Source organism: Macrosteles quadrilineatus, unplaced genomic scaffold (assembly GCF_028750875.1).
Source record: "Macrosteles quadrilineatus isolate MER2022 unplaced genomic scaffold, UCM_ALF_1.0 Scaffold_8__2_contigs__length_117827958, whole genome shotgun sequence".
NCBI classification, from domain to species: domain Eukaryota; kingdom Metazoa; phylum Arthropoda; class Insecta; order Hemiptera; family Cicadellidae; genus Macrosteles; species Macrosteles quadrilineatus.
Window position 1 is genome coordinate 464297 of NW_026542601.1, and position 20259 is coordinate 484555.

General features: G+C 34.3%; 1 protein-coding gene across 3 annotated transcripts in view; it reads right to left on the reverse strand.

Moving 5' to 3' along the window:
• Positions 1 to 18704, reverse strand: part of LOC129000819 (probable G-protein coupled receptor 158) — a 52441-nt gene extending 33737 nt beyond the window's left edge. Inside the window, exon 1 of one of the 3 annotated variants that reach the window (XM_054427844.1) lies at positions 18491 to 18704. The gene's annotated coding sequence lies outside the window, so the exon portion shown is untranslated. The remainder of the gene's footprint in view (positions 1 to 18490) is intronic. The other 2 variants (XM_054427843.1, XM_054427845.1) reach the window with 2 other exon arrangements.
• Between the last annotated feature and the right edge of the window lie 1555 nt (positions 18705 to 20259).

Consider the following 20259-nt stretch of genomic DNA (forward strand, 5'->3'; position numbering starts at 1 on the left):
AAACTATTGATCATAGCGCTGCTAGCTGGATGGTGACTTGTATTGTATAAAAGCCTCCTTTCAACAACTAGAATTCCCAATTTATTGTTGTTGTTAATGTCACATTTCAGACCCAGCAAGGAGGACCCTGAGGAATCGGCCACCTGAACACCTCAAATTTAACCACCATCTCTCGGTATTTCCATCTGTGTTGTAGGGCGATGGACCCTTGGTGTGTAAAAATAATTCCAGTGCACATTAAGCTCAGTAGTAGTTTCTTGCGTTTACTGAGGTCTCCACACAGGAATTTTCATGGGACTTATACCATCGGCAATGATCAGTTGCAGCCAAATTTTAGCACTAATCATATGTTATCATTTTTTTCCTACAATAGTTCTTTGGAAATAGCAGATACTATAGTTTGCAATAAATTATACAACCAATTTGGCCATGTTTTTTGTATTCGACAAAAATAATTAGTCGAAATCTGTGCATTCTGACAGTGGCTATATTTAAATTTAACTTCGTTCATTTCTATTCTACAACTGCCTGCCTTCGCTGCCTAGATACTGAACTGAACTGACTACATTTGAACATATTACTTGAATCTGTAGTTCTATCCATGTACAAAACTGTTACAGTATTTAAACGGCAGGCTTCTGCTGTTAGATAGAACTAAGCATACTCAAAAATACAGCTATAAATGTGGTTTCTGTTATTCTTGTGTAGTTTTTATTTTAGGACATAGCACGTCTTTTAGGAGCCACAGAATCGTCAGCGAAAGTTTACGTTATTCCACACGCGCAACAATTTGTTGACGTCTGAGTATTGGAAAATGTTTACGACATTCTAGCAACAAGACGTGCTTGACCTAGAAATAAAAAGATTTATTTGGCAAAGATGAAACGTCATGACGAACAGTAAAACTAAAATGACCTTATATTTCTCCGATAAACTTCGATTCCATTTAGTAACTCTTGAAACAAAAGTGTGGTTAGTTCTCGATATTCCGACACTTACAAGGCCGGGAGTGTAATGCTCACCTCACAATCAAAAGGTCACGGGTTCGAACCTGTCGAAAAGTCAGGAACCTTTTGATACTCCGTAATTGAACCCACCTCACCTAGGATCTTGAGCTTAAAGCCACGATAGGTTTTGTTTTAATCAACAACTTTACGTATGGTAAAAAAAAAAACAATTTGTTGAGTGAAAACCATGAGTGCAATAATTCTATACATGGGCAACGAACTGTTTACCTAGCTACGGATTACTGCTAGTGTCAAATATTCAATTGACGGATTAGCGACGACTGAAATTCTTTGCGTCACTGAAATTTATCAACAAATATCATCAAGCTTGTCAGGATGGGCCTATTGTTGTAACGGCACCACCTGTCAAAAGTTTAGAATTAATGCAATACGTCGCCTATTGTCTTGACTGTCATATTTCACGGTGTTCAGTAAAAGACGTGTTTTAATTTAATTTTCCCGACTGGTTTTAAATCGTCCTAGTGTCTGAGTAGTTTTTGAATGGTTTGATTCAAACATACATGATACTTATGTTTAGTCATACTTGAACAGTGCTGTGATTATCATTTTATCCACCTTAGTCATAAAAGGATTGATTTTTATCGTAAAATGATAAATCACGTACACAAACATAAGACCATTTAATTTCAAATTAGGTAGGGATATTTAGTACCTAATCGTTTTATGTTAAATATCATATAAAATTATTTCAAAACCTTTATTTACTTCGGTATCACTAGTTATATCACATTTCATGTACAACAGGTATTCTTCTGTATACAATTTAAGGTGGCAACCAAAAGCCAAATACGTACAGATATATATCAAAAGCTCACTTTGACTCACTCAAACATTGTTGATGATTCAGGTGTAAACACGACCACAGTTTAAATTCACGTAAACATATCAGCCCGATACGGTAAACAAATCCGTGATCAAGCATTTGTTGTTGCAAAGTTTTAACCGTAATGTCCCTTGAAACTGCAGTACACGACGCCCGTTTAATATTTGCGTCACTTTTTGGCTTTAATGTGATGTGTTGTCCCATTGCTGTCAAACACATTTCGTAGCTTTACCAATGACCATGTTATAACATGATAAGCTAAAATTTCAACTTATCGTGTAAACAAAGATTTAAACGCACAATACTGTGGTTTTAAACTACTGTATACAGTGTAGAAAAGGGTATAAAAATGTCAAAACCACCATGGGAAACAATGTTACAATAAGTAAGGAGTGGTGTTTATCCTACTTAATATTATAAACGAGAAAGTTTGGATGTATGTATGGATGTTTGTGACAAGTAAACGTGAAAAAGACTGGTCGGATTGGGCTGAAATTTGGGGTGATGATAGCTCACATTCCCGATTAACATATAGGCATATTGTTATCTCAAAACTCCTTTCAGGCTCCGCCCCAGTGGCTCTGGAGTTTTTCATGTTAACCTTACGGATATTCACATTTAAAAGGAATTAAATAATTTTGTCAACTGATTCGACCGAACAAGTTAGTTCTTTGATATTCAATATCATTAAAAAGTTATAAGGATTAGAGTCACTTAATCACTTCTCTAAGACGTACTGTACTTGTGTATGTGATTTAAGCATAATATGACTGAAGTGTGGTTTTAGATTTTGATGGATAATCTGTGTAGCTTTGTTACTGATTAATTTCGTTTACTAGGGTGATTAAAAACCCGATGATCACGGACAGTGTTGTCACAGTTTCAAGTTATCAAAAAGCTACCGTGTATTTTGTTGTTTTTTTACCCATTGACCTTCTGAATTTCCTGAGCCTGGTAAATTAGTCATACCCATTCTGAATTTGTAATGTTTATTTAAATAAGCGAGGATAAACCAAATTTTCTTTGATACAACATTTTTTTTATTTATCAAGTTAATATGAATTGTTTTTAAAATTTAGATTTATAAACTTTTATGCACAAAGGCAAGCTAAACATGTCAATGTAGCTGATACTATGTATAATACACCTATAATCGTGTAGTAAGTAATACATTTCCATTAGTTTCATATTTTATTTAACTATCTTATCAATACTCAAAACGCAAATTTAAACTTACAAAAATTGTATTCACTTGCAAGTGTTCATGGTGTATACAGTTATTACTGAGTCGCAAGTAATTGGTGTAAACTTCACCCCCCCCCCCTCTCAGCGTAACGAGCGGATACGGAAGCAGCGTGAAGTTGAGAAGGAGCGTCACCGGACCGGAAGTGGAGTGAAGTTACTTCCGGCGTGATATGGCATCGATCTCGTCACCTAAACGAGGACGACAACCAGCAGCTCAAACAACGACCAACTTGAATAAAAAGTGCTGATGCATTTAGTGGTGGGGTACCTTACATTTTCATATTCAAAATGGATTAGCAAAATATTGAGAATACATTATAGACTTCTGAATTTTATCAAGCGACTTACAGATTGATATTAAGATTAAGGCAAGTATTTATGTTAACTAGTTTGTTTTTCATTTGAAAAATATATCAGTCTTTGTAAGCTGGTCTGTTTTTTACACAGAACTATATTATTGTAATATTGATGAAAATAAACATTTTTGGAATGTGGTGTTATGTACAGTATATGTACGTTTCTCTTTGTTTTTTCACCAGGGTAAAACAAATAAATTTTAACACGCGAAAGAGAAAGCTTCTTCCATAAAAACCAAACACTTGAAAGTAGACAGAGAATGCGTGTTTTAGACTTTTAGATGGCACTTTTAGATATGTAACGGGTACTAGACGAAAGAGTAGTTTTCTTTCTATCGTCATAGTATTTTATTTTTATTAATGCATTGTAAAAGTTAAAAGGTTGTTGATATATGGAGTAGTAATGGCAGACGTATTTGATGTATTCATATATACCATAATACATTTAATTAAGTTTTTTCAGCACTCAAATAGTTAGCTTATAAACATGCATTTATGTTCGTACTAATGCGTAATTTACTTCTTACCCAGACATAACATACAGTTCTAGATAAATACAAACTATTCCATACAGCCCAACATGACAAGTAAAATAGCAGAGTTCTCGCCAAGTGTTTCACAAGTGTTTAAATACAGTTGGACTTCACTTTCAACTTCTTTCATTCCTTTCCTTTGATGCTCAACAAAGTTAATGACCCTCGGAATTCTTTCGGCTGAATTAAACAGCCTTTCCTTCTTAAGGAATCATTGTTATTTGAGCAAAGTAAAAAGAATTGTTACAGTTACGAAAATTCCCCTTAACGTATACTATGTGACAGGACATTACGCTTTATAAGCAGTTTGAGTCGTATGCAATTGCAAACAACGAGTGTAATAGTGATGTAATATAAACATATGCATAAAAATATTATGCTAGTGACAAACGTTCGTGCACAAAGAAGTTAGGGAAACATGAAAATGCAATTTGGTGCGATTGAGCGTAGTAGCGCCGTGCAATCTTGTGTATGCAATATATATACTGCTACTGTATTGCATCCAGCGCCTGCGAGTAACTGTAGAATCACATACTACTCAAACTGTCTCAATTGGTCAATCTATCTGTAGTTTGACAATCACACGTACAGATAGAGAATCGCGCTTAGGACTTTTTACACGAAAGAATGCTTACATAACAGGCTATTAAACAAATCCCCTCATATGTTAAAGATATTGAAATAGTTCGAAATACATTGTGAGTGTTTTTACACCTAAACGATATACAGTACAGAGCTGAGCGAAGAATTTTTCCAGTGATTTCAACTTGTATATTCAATAGATAAGGATATTATTTTACATGAGAATATGGTTTAAATGTGGATTAACAACAAATGACAATAAACAATAGTTATTGGTAATGCAACACTTTTACAGGCCATTATGTACCGGCTGGAGAAGTTAAACAAATACTATGTCGTTTATTAAATCTATAACACTAAATATACTGGAACAGAGAATATTGTCAGGAGTATTACATTAGCTATAAATAGCTTAAATATAGAAAATTTAATGGAGAAATGTATTAGAAAATTACATTATGTTTCATCATTTTGACCTAATCGATGTTCCCAAACTAGAATGCATCTAAAGTTCATTCACCACTAATGGGCCATTGGCATTAACCAACCCTCCTGCTGGTTCCACCTCGGACAATTATAATGCTAGGCCTGTGCTGTATGCTATAATAGCGTTGTTTCTTAATTTATATGTTTTGGTTATAGTTCATAGTTTTATACTTTTAATATTTATTATTTATATGGCGAAACCCACGAAAATAAAAATACTTGCATTAAAAGAATCTCTGTTTTTTTTTTATTCCATATTAATGTTTTGGAAACTGTTACTTTACATGGGAAATTACTGCTTTACATAAGAAACTACTGCTTTACATGGGAAACTACTGCTTTACATGAGAAACTACTGCTTTACATGGGAAACTACTGATTTACATGGTTAACTACTGCTTTACATGGTTAACTACTGCTTTACATGATAAACTACTGTTTTACATGGTAAACTACTGCTTTACATAAGTTTTTTAATTGTTTCAGATGTTATTGAATATCAAAAATCTGCATTTTAAAGCCGTGTTTACACAAGATTTTATAGGTCATACTCTAAACAAAAGTGTACAACAATAACAATTAGATCCAACAGGTTTTCATGGTTTACAGCAGACATGTTTCTCCTCAAGAAAACCAATTATTAATTGTTGCTGTAGTATGACGAAAAGATGGCTGTATTCAGGTATACATCTAATCCTGAACTTATCTGACAAACACAATAGTTAATTATACGAGATTGCAAGAGGAAACCTGACCCAGCTATTGTAGGACAGTTTGACCTGTTAGAACGAGCAATTATCAATTACTACTAGGTCGCCACGCGCCCCCCCCCCCTATATACTAACCCCCTCTCACCCTTACAGACCATCCAGCATTCGGAAGCTGCTTGCCTAATTGGGCCGTTTAATTAATTGTGTAGATAATGGCTCTAACGCCTTCTGAGAGTTCGTATTTTAGCCAACGTAGTTATTAATCGCAGTTTTTAAATTTAATTCGAGTCAAGTTTTGAATTTATTTCAATTCGAGTGACGATTTATTAAAATTTATAATGGATATCAATACGTTAGGTAAGCTAATTCTATGAAGAAATTCAATGGTCTTGTTTTAACAAAGCAATATGGACAAAAGTAAAGATCTCTTTTTAATGGTAAACCTAAAACTATTTTGTTGTAAATATGAACTTAGTTAATTTGGAACATTAAAAAAATGCCAACACTGATTTATATCGAGTACGTCATCCAATGTTAAACCTTAACAAGTTCAAATACAAATTTAAATACAAATTCAAAAACAAATTTACAATAATTATAACTCACAGGACGACTCAGAGCGATTATACAGTCATCGATCACACATTATACATTATCACAGTATCAATATATCGAAAACAAACTGAGATCAAATGTTGACTATTTAATAGTCCTCAGAGAAAATAATAAAAACTTAACTAGCCTTAATTAAAATTCCGCTAAACAAAATTGAATACTTTAGAATAATTTTGATAAAACCGAATCAAATTATTCAAAAACCGACAAGCTATGTATCACATGCATAACATATTTTAGTGGAAAGCGGAAAAGGAAACGCAAAACCATCTGCAACATCTGGCTGTTGGTATCATATGTTAAGAAACATGATTGTATCTGCTTTGTTTCGGACGACAAGTTGATGTTCAGAAGTCAAAATGGAATTGTTTGTATTGAATTAGTAGCTCACAAAAATGCAATTTTGTAACGTTATAAAATATACATTTCGCGCGATTATAAACAGTAATGATTTTTAATGTAGCACGTTGATCACTTTTAGCTGTGTGATGGTGTAGCAAAAATAAGTTAGAAATAGAAGCCTGTAATAACTACAATATATACCCCTACCTAACTAAACAATTAATATCATCACATGTACTGTACCACTCGTTCACAATACTCCACCATGAGATAGCACCCTACAAGACAAATTGTTGCCCCGGGCATGTTTTCTTGTAGTTATCAAATATGAAAGCAAGTCAGTCACACTTATAGCAAGTCATGTTAAACCCTGCTACTTGTTTATTCCCAATTTTCGTGCACTGTACAAAAATTAAAAATAAATTGTGCAGTAAATATCAGTTTCAGTCTTCACAACATGTACACGTTCATTTCTCAATTGTATTTAGTTATAGTATTGTATGTATACAAATCGGCGTTAGAATGTTTAATTCTTTGGCGTCTTATATTGGTAATAGTGCAGTATAGGCATTGATGTATAATAATAATACATCGATGAGTATAGGTTATTCCTCATACTTTTGTTTAGTTTCCCTTTAATTGTCCATCCGTATCGTCTGAAAAAGACTGGCAACCATTTTTTTTTTTTTTTCTTTTTTTTTTATAATAATTGTGTTATTGCTATGCAAAAGGTCTAAAGGCAATACATATCAAACGAAAAAATTGAATTCAAGCCTAACTGAATGTAACTATTAGAACTTAAAACTGATATCTGGTTTTAAAAACCTATTATAGTTTCTTTTTGCATGTCAAATTTGGTTGTGATATCTCTTTCCGTTTCAAAGTTACAAAGTCGTCCTAAGACATAACTATTATTGATATAATAAAAGGATTACCTTATCCAACCACAGTTGCTGGTATGACAACTAGTTTTGTTCCTTAGAACTTTTTCAGTTCATTTTATGCAGCCACATCATCAATGTATTGTACATTGTGGAATGTCAAAAGATTCTTTAAATTATTAAAATGGAATAAAAAGTGTTACACTGGTTAAAATTGTAAACGCTGGCTAGCACTGTGTTATCACTGTCACTGACTAAACAAAACTGACTGAATCATGAGGTGTCTTCTTCTCTTCTTCTCTCCAGTGCCATCTGTATTTCAGTTTGTTTTGTTCTTCTTATTTTATACATCTTTGATTCGTGGCTTGTTAATATATATATCAAACATAATATTTGACTGGAAAAATCTTCAACTATTTTCATGTTTTTATCAATAGATGTATAGATGTGCGATTCCGATAGTAAACGTTCGGCATAACTGTATTGCTGATGTTGTGTTCTTTTAATCTTTGTTAGAAAGATCTTCCAGTTTGGCCGATGTAGTACTTTGGACAGTCGTCACAGTTAATTCTATAGATGCCTGATTTTTCTTAATTGTTTGTGGCGACAGGTTTGGCGTGGAAAAACTTTTGAAGTGTGATGTTTACAGAATGTGCGACCGTCGTATTGTTACTATTAAATATTTGTATTATGACGTTTTTTATTTAAACATAGTACTGCATTTTGATGTATTTCTTCTCTGACTTTTCTTTGTTGATGTTCATGTTCTGCTTTTTTTCTTTTGTATTATGAAATGAATCATTTGAAGCGTGTACCCGTTTACTCTGGCGATATGCTTAATAAGTATTCCTTATTATAAGCTTCTTGGCTCAAATGGTATGATAATAGTCCATGAACCATGGAGTTATATGCTGCAAGTTTATGTGACCAAGGGTGGTTTGATGTTTTATGAATCGTGTGTTCCTTTGCAATTGGCTTTCGGTATATTTCAAACTCAAAATTATTGTTTGATTTCTTAACTGTAATATCCAGAGAGTTGATTGCCTGGTTTTCTTCTAATTCTACAGTGAACTTGAGATTGTTATGGAGCTGAGATAATATTCACTGAGCCTCTCTTCTATTATCATCTACAATGGCGAAAATGTCATCAACATATAGGTGGTAAGTTGATATTTTAGCAAGTGTTCGATTGTCGGTCATGAGTATATGTGCATTTTCTATGTGATTGAGGACGATGACAGCTATGAGGCCTGAGAACGGATTGCCCATTGCTGGTCCTTCTTTTTGAACATAAAATTTGTGCACAAATTCGAAATAGTTCTAGTGTATAACCAACTTTAAAAGATCCGTGATTTCATCAATATCTTTTATAATAATCTTATATAATAACATAACTTAATTATTGTCACGCTGTATGTTTCCTAGTGTATTCGCATAGTGATAGTAATTAAAACATAACGCATAGCAAGTCTGTATATACGTAGTTCATATCTTACTTACACTCATTTGTTATTTGTTCAGTATTATATACTAAACTTTAACATTTCAAACATATTTTTTAACAGGAAAAATAATCAGGTAGGAGAGCATGTGTGTCCACAAGACAAAATTGGAAGTCCATCCTTTGTCAGTTCTAATAACATTCCTCTTTGCTCATCTAGACTTAACGATCTGAAAACCTCATATCATGCTTTACTGTCATATCGGCGGTCCATTGGAGCGCATCGCCCATCGAAATTCTCAATATATAATACAGGTTTACAATATATATAGTACAGGATTATAATACAGGTCTTAGTATATTTTATTACAGGGTGAATAAAATGTCAAGACCCCCCCTCTAATATTTGTATAAGTAAATATACAGAGATATCCTTTTGGTGGTCGTGCAATCTTAGAAGAAAGTTTCATTTTATAATTTTGAGGTTTTGTAAATGTCCCCCAAAAAAGGGGATTTCGGGGGCAACTCGACAATTTTAAATGTAAACCCTCCTTCAAGTGACACCTCATTTTAAAGTGATTACAAAAACTGAAAGAATTGTGAAAACCAGAGTTTGCTTTTTAATCTCTATCCAAAATGGTAGCCCGTCAAATGTTAATGAAAATAAATTGTAATATTGGCTACCATTTTGGACAGAGGAGGGATAGCGAACTCTGGTTTTCACCATTCTTTAAGTTTTTGTAAAAACTTCAAAATGTGGTGTCACTTGAAGAGAGTTTACATTTGAAACTTTCGAGTTGCCCCTAAAATCCCTCCCTTTTGGGGGACACTCAAAAATTTCAAAATCATAAAATGAAACTTCCTGCTGAGATTGTAAGACCACCAAAAGGATATCTCTGTATATTTAGTTAGAAAAATATGAGAGGGGGGGGTCTTGACTTTTTATTCACCGTGTATAAGTAGTATTTCTATACTGGAAATATAGATTTTTTAAATTCATACTTTTAGCTAACAACCTAAGTTTTTAGATTTTTAATCGTTCGTTTAATCGTTTTTAACGTTCGTTTTATATAGTTTTATCGTTTATTCGTTCGTTTTAGTTTTAATCGTTGGTAAGGATATTAAAAATGGTTTAAATACCTTAACTGTCAGGTGATCCTTGGAGTAGTTTACACAACTGCAGTTTCATCCCTCAGGGGGCTTTCTTCAGGTGTCAAAGGAGGTCAAAAGTTGTCATTCATACGAATTCGTCACATTGAAACTACGAGAACACAAATACGAATACGGACAACCTAAATTAACTAAATTAATTAACTAAATTAACTAAAGGAATTAACTAAAGTGATTCGGAGGCTAACATCATGGTAAGGATATATAAAATCCTTACCACCCTCTAGTACTTACTAAACATACTACGGCAAGCATACTATGGTATATATTTTTTGATGTTTTGGAAAACATGAATTTTGATCTTATCCTTTTCATATCACATTCTTATAGGCCTAAGCATACTACACCTCTAGCAATTGAGATTAGATTAAATTAATTTCTTTCAAAGTTACTTGCAAGGTATTTATACTACGTGAGTATGTAATATATATTTTTTCAGTGAGTATTTATATTTTTACTCTACTCGGTCTATATTTTTATCATAAATGTGACCACGCCGATGTTTAAAGGGACTAAAGACAAACTGCGATCCTAGAGCTATTACCGGAGAAGAGGAGCCATTTCCCACCGTGGAAATTGTTATAACTCAAAACGCGGCCGAGAGCCGTACATCGCTTTTCTCAGACAAAAATGTCACTTCACACAATCACTTTAGGCAGTTTCCTCACTGGGGAAATTACATTTTCATAGTCTTCCTCTATTAAGACCTGTTTTGTTTGTTTTGCTCTATGTAATCACAGTGTATTGAGGGTATAATTCTATGTCGAAATTAAATGGTAAGTAGGAAATAATTTTACAAAAGATAAGGGTGTAATGTTGCTTTGGGTAGTATTGAATTGGAATAGAGAAAGACTGCAAGTGGCCAGATGGAAGATAAAACCAGTTTGTAGGTAACCCTATTCGTTTTATCAACTAATTGATTCCCCGGTAACTTCTAGACATTTATTTTACTAATTGTTCCCTTCAGTTGACGTTATTCAAGTTGCGATCACGTCCTCCCTTCTGCATGCCAAACTTAATTGGAAATTTCCACAGGAATTCTCATCAATATCGACTCTATGCTCTGGAAACTAGAGTGCGACTCTTAACCACTGATGTTGTATACCTATCTTTGGTAACTGTAGCTACCTCTATAGGTTCATTGTTCACCTTATACGAGGAGATTCTTTGTTGAACAGTTACAAGGAATTACGAAGCATAGTACTTACGTCTCCAATACAATTCTGGAGAAATATGGGACCACCTCCTCAATGAAATAGGGTATTAAAAGTAACTACAATAATACGATAAGTCGTAGGGTTATTCAGTTTTACAATATGAAAATACTAAATTTTAACAAATCAGACATCTAGTGGGAGTGAGTCGAAACACTATCGTACAAATTGAACTATAACTCAGGCCAAACATCAACATTTCGTACATTCAACTGTTCTTAACATTGTGTATGAACAGACAAGTAAAATTTCATAAGAAATAAAAGTTAACGAGCTGATCTATTTTTAAACTTGCGAGGCGTTTTAATTGGGTAGATGAGTGATTACAGTAATCGGCTGGTAATTAAAAGACCGCTGGTTTGATCCTGAGAAAGGTGAGTAGCTTTTTGATTGTTCGAAACTGGACCCAACAGTACCTTATCATTGGTATTTGAAACAGCTGGTCTTAAGTCAGTAACAAAGCTATACAAGATACTCACTCCATCCCACACTCATCATTCACTCATAAATTAACAATGATAATAGTTAGGCTATAACACTTGTATTTTCAAAGTGAAGGGCAGCCTGATGATGTCACAATGTAAAACAGCTGACGCACAAGAAACTGAGACACAGCCAACAGCTGACTGCAACTGTCAAAGTGACAGACGCTCCAGCTGAGTGAATCATCACAAAACATATGCGAAACATCTACTAGTGAACAACATCATGTTTGTTGGTATGAATATAAATGAGATTTGTAGTACAAGTTCACATTTGCTTACTACATCTGTGTGTGATGTATACGCCGATAGCATTATATGTGTGTGTTTTAAGGGAATGGTCCAAGCAGTGGTATAGTTACCATCTAACTTCGACCTATTGTCGAACTATTTCCATTATCAATAGGAAGCCCAATTACTAATGCCATCTGGGTATAGAATGGATTTTGATCGAGATTGAACCAGCAATCTTCAAATTAAAGGCGAGTGCTAAATCCCTCGGCTATCCTGTCTATTTTGTAGACTTGTAGTTAATGTTAAAACTTGTCTCTGGAGGAATTTGGAACTATGGCTTGTCCGTTGTTAACTGTAGCCAAAAAGTAAAGCAGACATCATAAATCTATCAAAGGTAATAAGCTATTACCGTTACTCATGGTAAGACCTATACACGGGGCCAATTTACATTTACACCATCCGTACAAAATCATATAATTATTTTATTTATTTATTTATTATTTATTTATTATTTATTTATTGTGTATTTATTGTTTATTTATTATTTATTATTTATTTATTTATTTTGTATTTTTTTGTTTATTTTTTTATTTATTCATTTGTTTATTTATATTAATAAGTAAATTAAAGTATCAAAGTACATACATTTGATTTTATTACAATGTATGTGAGTACCTAAATAATCAACTAAAACATAAGATAAACTTTGAATCTGGATACAGTAATCAACAATGCATATGAATTATATAAATTTTTTATTAAAAAAATGCTATACAAAATACGTCTATTAAAGTGAACTGAACCAACCTGCTAAAATTTTCATCTCTGATCCTGCATGAAAACAAAACCATAAGGATTGTTTATTTTTAAATCTATGATTGTGTAAGACTACTCGTATAGCAGGACAGTTGAGAAGCTAAGCTGTTTTGACATTTGGTTTGCCAAATCCTGTACAAGATCGATCAGCTGTTCTGTGTTTCAGACCCCCTTTTTCCCCCCTCTTGTTTTGGCTGATTTCATAAATCATTATGTCACAAGTCTCCCCTTCAGTTGAAGTGTTCGTGACTAAGTCCAGGCCCAGATAGATGGCAAAACATCTACAGTTGTTGTATTTAATATCTCTAACCGGTTTAAGTTTGTTAGTTGTTTTGTTCCCAAATACCAAGTTGATATATATATTTTTAACTCATATAAGGAACCATTTTCTTCAATCACTGGTCCAATATCCAACTAATTAGTTTCATATAATGTATTTAAAATGTGTTGTTGCAAAATTATGCACAAACAGGAACTGACACATCTTCGAGTTCCAAAGAAAAATAATTTACCTAAGTTAAAAGTAAAACTAAGAATTCGTATTATGGTACTTTTCAATCGTTTGCACCCAAGTAATTAAGTTATTGCTTACGTTACTTTTATTATTTTCCTTTAGCCAGGTTAATGCGCTTTCAGTTTATTCGTAGATAAAAACAGTTAAAAAAGTCTTATCCCCCAAAAATGAAAATTGAGTTATGGGAACCACTTATTCCCCTTTGTTTCTGTGTGGATCTTTTTGTAGAAAATCATCAACCAGTACTATAGATTGGCTAAAATTTTATTTTACTAAAACAACTTTATTTCCATTAATGTTCTGTTCCAGAACTACCCTAATCCAAGCCTGCTTTATAAAATGGTTGATTCCAATTATTTTTAGCGTTGTTCATATTTCATTCGTACGAAAGAAAGCGTGCATCTCACGAATACTTGAACAGACACGGTATGGATCGTAAACCTAAACACATGATGTTACCATTGTTACTGACCCAAAATTAAATATCATTTGACATTGTTTAAATGGAACTGTTTAAACCATATGTTAACGCTATTACTATAGGATTCGGTCCGGTGACGTCTTTTGTTTGTTTATTATCCATACCGCTTTCTGTTCTAATATTCGCGGTGCATCTCTGGCTTGAAAGTAGTAAATAATGTATTTTATTTAAACAATCCCACAACTGAAGGAACACCCTCCAGCCTAGGTTTATTTTCCTCATACCTCCTATTGGAGCCTTTTATGAAAAGGATAATGAGAGTAGTTCTTTATGCCTTGACGCAAAGGAGCTAAATCACAGTTTGATTGATAGTTTTCTTATCCCCGTATCAATTATCAGCTGATCAGGCTTCAACAGGTGAGGGGAAATGAATGGATCTACGGGGTCATGAAAAATGGATGTCGAACGCAAACCAAAGCGCCAACCAACCATTCTGTGGTGTAAGGGATTGGTTCTGTTGCGACTTCTCGTTCCCCCTAACTGTGAAAACTCTCAAACATTTCTTCACTTTTTAGTGTTCAAACCCTTGCGTCATTTCTAAGTTGTTTGTTAACTTTTTACGATAACTGTCTAAACCATGGTTTCAATATTTGCACACTAAATGTTCGTACTGGGTTTTATCTAACGTATATATTGGTGTGAATATTTTTAACATTTTTTTAAATTTTTTATCAAAAGATACAAATTTTATGAAGATAAAGTATAAAAAACTGAAATGAAACCATCATTTTTTGTAAAATGGGGTAGAATAAGGCTAAATTACTCAGGTTGCACCTCATTTTAATCTAAAAATCTTAATATTTCAGCTATATTTAATTTGATACTTTTAACTTAAAGTAAAATGCTATATAAAAATGTTCGTAAATTCTTTTTTTATATAATCAGAATTTTTATAAAAACTTAAAGGGCTCTCATTTTGAAATTTTGTTTTAGACCAAGTTGATTACCTACTTTTCTCTTCTACCAACATGCATACCAAGTGTGATAAAGATAAAAAGATTTAGGTAAAAAATACAAAATGGTGGATAACTCTTTAACGAAGTGATTTTGGAAAGAAATTCATTGTTGATTTTCCCTTTATTTAGACCGCATAGAACCATTTGTCGTAATTTGGCTGTTTACAGGACACTCTTTATAAGCAATTATATATCCAAGGTGTTGAGTAGTAATATTACTATAGTTTCGGACTTTAGGTGCCACTGGTACATCAAAGATGGGCTTCTAAAAATCTGAAACTATTGTAGTGTGTTACCCTTGACAATGTCAGAGTCAGAGAGCACAGAATAGGTCAGAGTAGACGGTAGTAGAGTATATAGTAGTAGGATATGTATTCGAGAGTAGACGGCACTGCTGAACACGTATCCCTCATGAGATCGGCTAATATAAACCAGTATCGATTAAACCAGTGATCTAAAAGCTAATCCCATCATGTTTATATTAACACACGTCACGTTAAACGTTAGCATTTAATGTATAAAAATATTATATTTAACAATTAGGTGTGTCTATCCATTAGCAGCAAACCTAGGTACACGTTAAACCTAACGTTTCAATTGAAAATAAATTTAGCCAAATGGAAATTCGCTTGGATGGCAGGTCTGCTGCGGCGGGGGTATGTATGCCTATGATGAATGGTAAGTGTATAAACGTAAATTCCACGAACTATGGTAAAGGTAAAATTATATTAAGACAGCTGTTAGTAGGAATACGCTGTTTGTTGATGTGTTATTTGATATTTATGCAATATTTTTTTGATAGTTGCTTCAAATAAGCTGGTTTCATAAATGCCAAAAATTTATAGTGCTTCACCCTGTTGGTAAACCTTATTACTTTTTAATGTTATTTAATATCATAGAATCAACTTATGTAATTGAAACAGCTGATGGTATATTTAGGTAGGCTTTTCAAGTGAATACACTTTTAACAAAGCATAACTTTCAAATTGAATCATATGTGGTTTCATACGTGTATAGACAAAAGAATTAAATAATAATCTTGTCTGTGATATGAGTATGGACGCTCCTAACGAATTTTCATTACTTTCCTGAAAAAATTTGACTTTAAAAATAAACTATGGAATTGAATTTTGTATCTAAAAACGATAACGGATGTGTAACTATTTCATACGGTAGATTTAAAGAAACGAATTTATCTGTTCCACGTCCCTCCCGTAGCAAAGCATGAGTAGAGCTGCTAGTTGATCATAAAAACCGTTTTGTACATCTATCCATACTACAGTATATCTTAAATTGGCAAAGTAGATATCTGAGGACCGAGCTTTGCCAAGCAATAAGATGCTGTTTATTTATCTATGTGTAATCTTGTATAATACAAAAAGTGATTCACTGGTTAACGTTTGTAACAACTACTAGGCCTAGAATTATTTTGATTAGAATGGGATTATATGGTAGTTATTATTAACATAAAATATGATATTGCCAAAAGCAAATGCTGGAAATGTTTAATAAATTAAAAAAGAAAGAAAGATTTACCAAAATGCGGTTTTGTTGGAACAATAACGAAGAAATGTTTTCTTTATAATCAGTTGATTAAGGAGTGTGATTGAATTTTTTTTATCAATCTTTCTCCAGGCAAGGTGTCGTAGTTCTGATACTGTGGCCGATTTTGTTTCTAGTTCAAATTTCTACAACAAGTAGCCAAGAATCAATTTTGAGTTTCCAGAACCACCACCCCCCACCCCCGGGATAGACAAATAATACGTACGTACATTGCACTCATTGAAGGATTAGATAACAACAGCTAGGAACAGAAGGTTATAAACAGCTGATTTGTTTGATCAAACTCCACTCTTTTACTTACACCATTTTGTGTAGGTTTAAACAATGCAAAAATGTTAAGAAACTTCCCAACGTGAAGGACTTGAAGAGAAGCACTTAACTTGAGTGTAAAACGCGAGTGTCTCCTGCTACTAAACGTTGACTCATCTGAGTGGGCAACCGGAAAAGAAAATTATCAGGAAATACAAATCACACATTCCAAATAAAAAATGAAAATATATACTCATTAATGAATTTTATTTTTTATAATCAGGTCAACAAACGTGCAATGAGTTTTATTTTCATTGATTAAATTAATACTGCTACATTGGATTCTGAATGTAGATTTCTCTTGACTTGATATTGTAAAATCTGAAACTTTTTTATGTTTCATGATTGGTCTCATTTCAGTGAACTGAAAATTTGTTTATTCTGTACTTGTAAATAATTCCCTTATTTTAAGAAAAGTTTTACTGTAAACACTTTAATAATTGGTTTAGAATTCACGGACAAGCCACAGTGTATAGGTTTGGATGAAATAATTTGCTTACTGTAGTAACTTCTTGATTAGTACTTTTTTAACGTTGTTACTATTGATTTTAAAGTGGGTAATCAACAAGAAATGTTTATCAAAATTCTATGCGCATCGCTACATTGTTCTAGAGAACTGCTGTAATTCTTCAAATTGCCATCATCTGATCCATAGGGATTACAAATCAATAAGGAAGTATGTTTAAATCTATGATGGTATACATTTCAATAAATATTTTTGTGCCAGAGTACATATTACTAGTTATCATATTATGTCTTCAATTGTTTTCTGATTTTGTCATCAATATAATATTAGTCTACTGTATAAAAAAATAAAAATGCCAGCACAACAATAAAAAAAATACTCAGACTGAATACATTGTTAAAATTCCCACGAATAGTAAAATATTACATCTAAGTAATTAAGTCTTTGTTGAGTCAATCCGGACCGTACTTGCCAAAATATAATTGTATTTATTGTATATAGTTTTAACAAACACAGAGACAATTATATAATCAAAATAACTGACCGGTTTGGCGAAATTATTATCAAAACACTTAGGTAATTATTTAGTTATTGCCTTACACCATACTTTAATTGATATTGTGTGTTGTGGCTACGTATTCAACCAGTTGCATATTATAATGATATTATGCAATTGTATTGTACACAATTTTACATAAAATTTAAAATACCGTAGTATTCGTTTACAAATTAATAAAGTACTGTACATGTTTTCTGTGTTTATAAATCTTTTAAAAATGTTTATGCTGATAAAATTATGTTGTAACAAACACAATGAACAGATTTGCTTGATGTAACATTTTAACACGGATTTTAGTAAACCACCGTCTTTTAGAACATTAGTGATCATTACAACGATTTCCTTGTAGCAAATGTTACACTCTCGACGGAAACAATAGATGGATAGCGAGATCGCTAGGGTCGTATTAAACTGTAGATTAATCTTAAACGCATTCCGGTCTTTAAATGTCGTTGAGATTTAAGACTGTAATCCTGATGCGGAATTCTCGTTACACTGACTATGAATATTTACGTAAACGACCACTCTTGGACTGAACCACCCGGGGTGGGGGGTGGACGCTCCTCCCTCCCTCCTCGTGGATCAATGAGACCATGGACACCCTCGTCACCAGGTCCACGACCAAGCAACCAGATGGAGGGTGGTTCCTGGAGAACATGCAAGGAGACCGTACCTAGAAGTTACCTGATAAAGGAAAATCCAAAGCACAGAGAGTTAGACATCTCGTTGAACAGAACGCAGAGGGGGCGTGGAACTACATGACACAAAGAAACCGGTAACACACATAGTGAAATCGGTAGACACTACACGAGAATTGAAGAAGAGAAACTGATATCACTGAAATCTATTCGCGGTCTCCTCGGGTATGGAAACCGAGGAGGGACGAGGATTGGCGAAGTTTGCCGAACGGCCTGGTCGCCTAGCAACGTCCCAGCCTACAACACCCGGGCCGACCTGAGTTGGCTGTCTGCTATCACTAGTACTGTGACATACATTACGTCAGGGAAACTACTGACAGCGCTTTACTTGTGTACACGTTCACAGGGAAACTACTGACAGTCCCTTACTTGTGTACACGTTCACAGGGAAACTACTGACAGTCCCTTACTTGTGTACACGTTCACAGGGAAACTACTGACAGTCCCTTACTTGTATACACGTTCACAGGGAATCTACTGACAGTCCCTTACTTGTGTACACGTTCACAGGGAAACTACTGACATCACCGTACTTGTGTACACGTTCACAGGGAAACTACTGACAGCGCCTTACTTGTGTACACGTTCACAGGGTATCTACTGACAGTCCCTTACTTGTGTACACGTTCTCAGGGAAACTACTGACAGCGCCTTACTTGTGTACACGTTCTCAGGGAAACTACTGACAGTCCCTTACTTGTATACACGTTCACAGGGAAACTACTGACAGCGCCTTACTTGTGTACACGTTCTCAGGGAAACTACTGACAGCGCCTTACTTGTGTACACGTTCTCAGGGAAACTACTGACAGTCCCTTACTTGTATACACGTTCACAGGGAAACTACTGACAGTCCCTTACTTGTATACACGTTCACAGGGAAACTACTGACAGCGCCTTACTTGTGTACACGTTCTCAGGGAAACTACTGACAGCGCCTTACTTGTGTACACGTTCTCAGGGAAACTACTGACAGCGCCTTACTTGTGTACACGTTCTCAGGGAAACTACTGACAGTCCCTTACTTGTATACACGTTCACAGGGAAACTACTGACATTCCCTTACTTGTATACACGTTCACAGGGAAACTACTGACAGTCCCTTACTTGTATACACGTTCACAGGGAAACTACTGACAGCGCCTTACTTGTGTACACGTTCACAGGGAAACTACTGACATTCCCTTACTTGTATACACGTTCTCAGGGAAACTACTGACAGTCCCTTACTTGTATACACGTTCACAGGGAAACTACTGACATTCCCTTACTTGTATACACGTTCACAGGGAAACTACTGACAGTCCCTTACTTGTATACACGTTCACAGGGAAACTACTGACAGCGCCTTACTTGTGTACACGTTCTCAGGGAAACTACTGACAGCGCCTTACTTGTGTACACGTTCTCAGGGAAACTACTGACAGTCCCTTACTTGTATACACGTTCACAGGGAAACTACTGACAGTCCCTTACTTGTATACACGTTCACAGGGAAACTACTGACAGCGCCTTACTTGTGTACACGTTCACAGGGAAACTACTGACATTCCCTTACTTGTATACACGTTCTCAGGGAAACTACTGACAGTCCCTTACTTGTATACACGTTCACAGGGAAACTACTGACAGTCCCTTACTTGTATACACGTTCACAGGGAAACTACTGACATTCCCTTACTTGTATACACGTTCTCAGGGAAACTACTGACAGTCCCTTACTTGTATACACGTTCACAGGGAAACTACTGACAG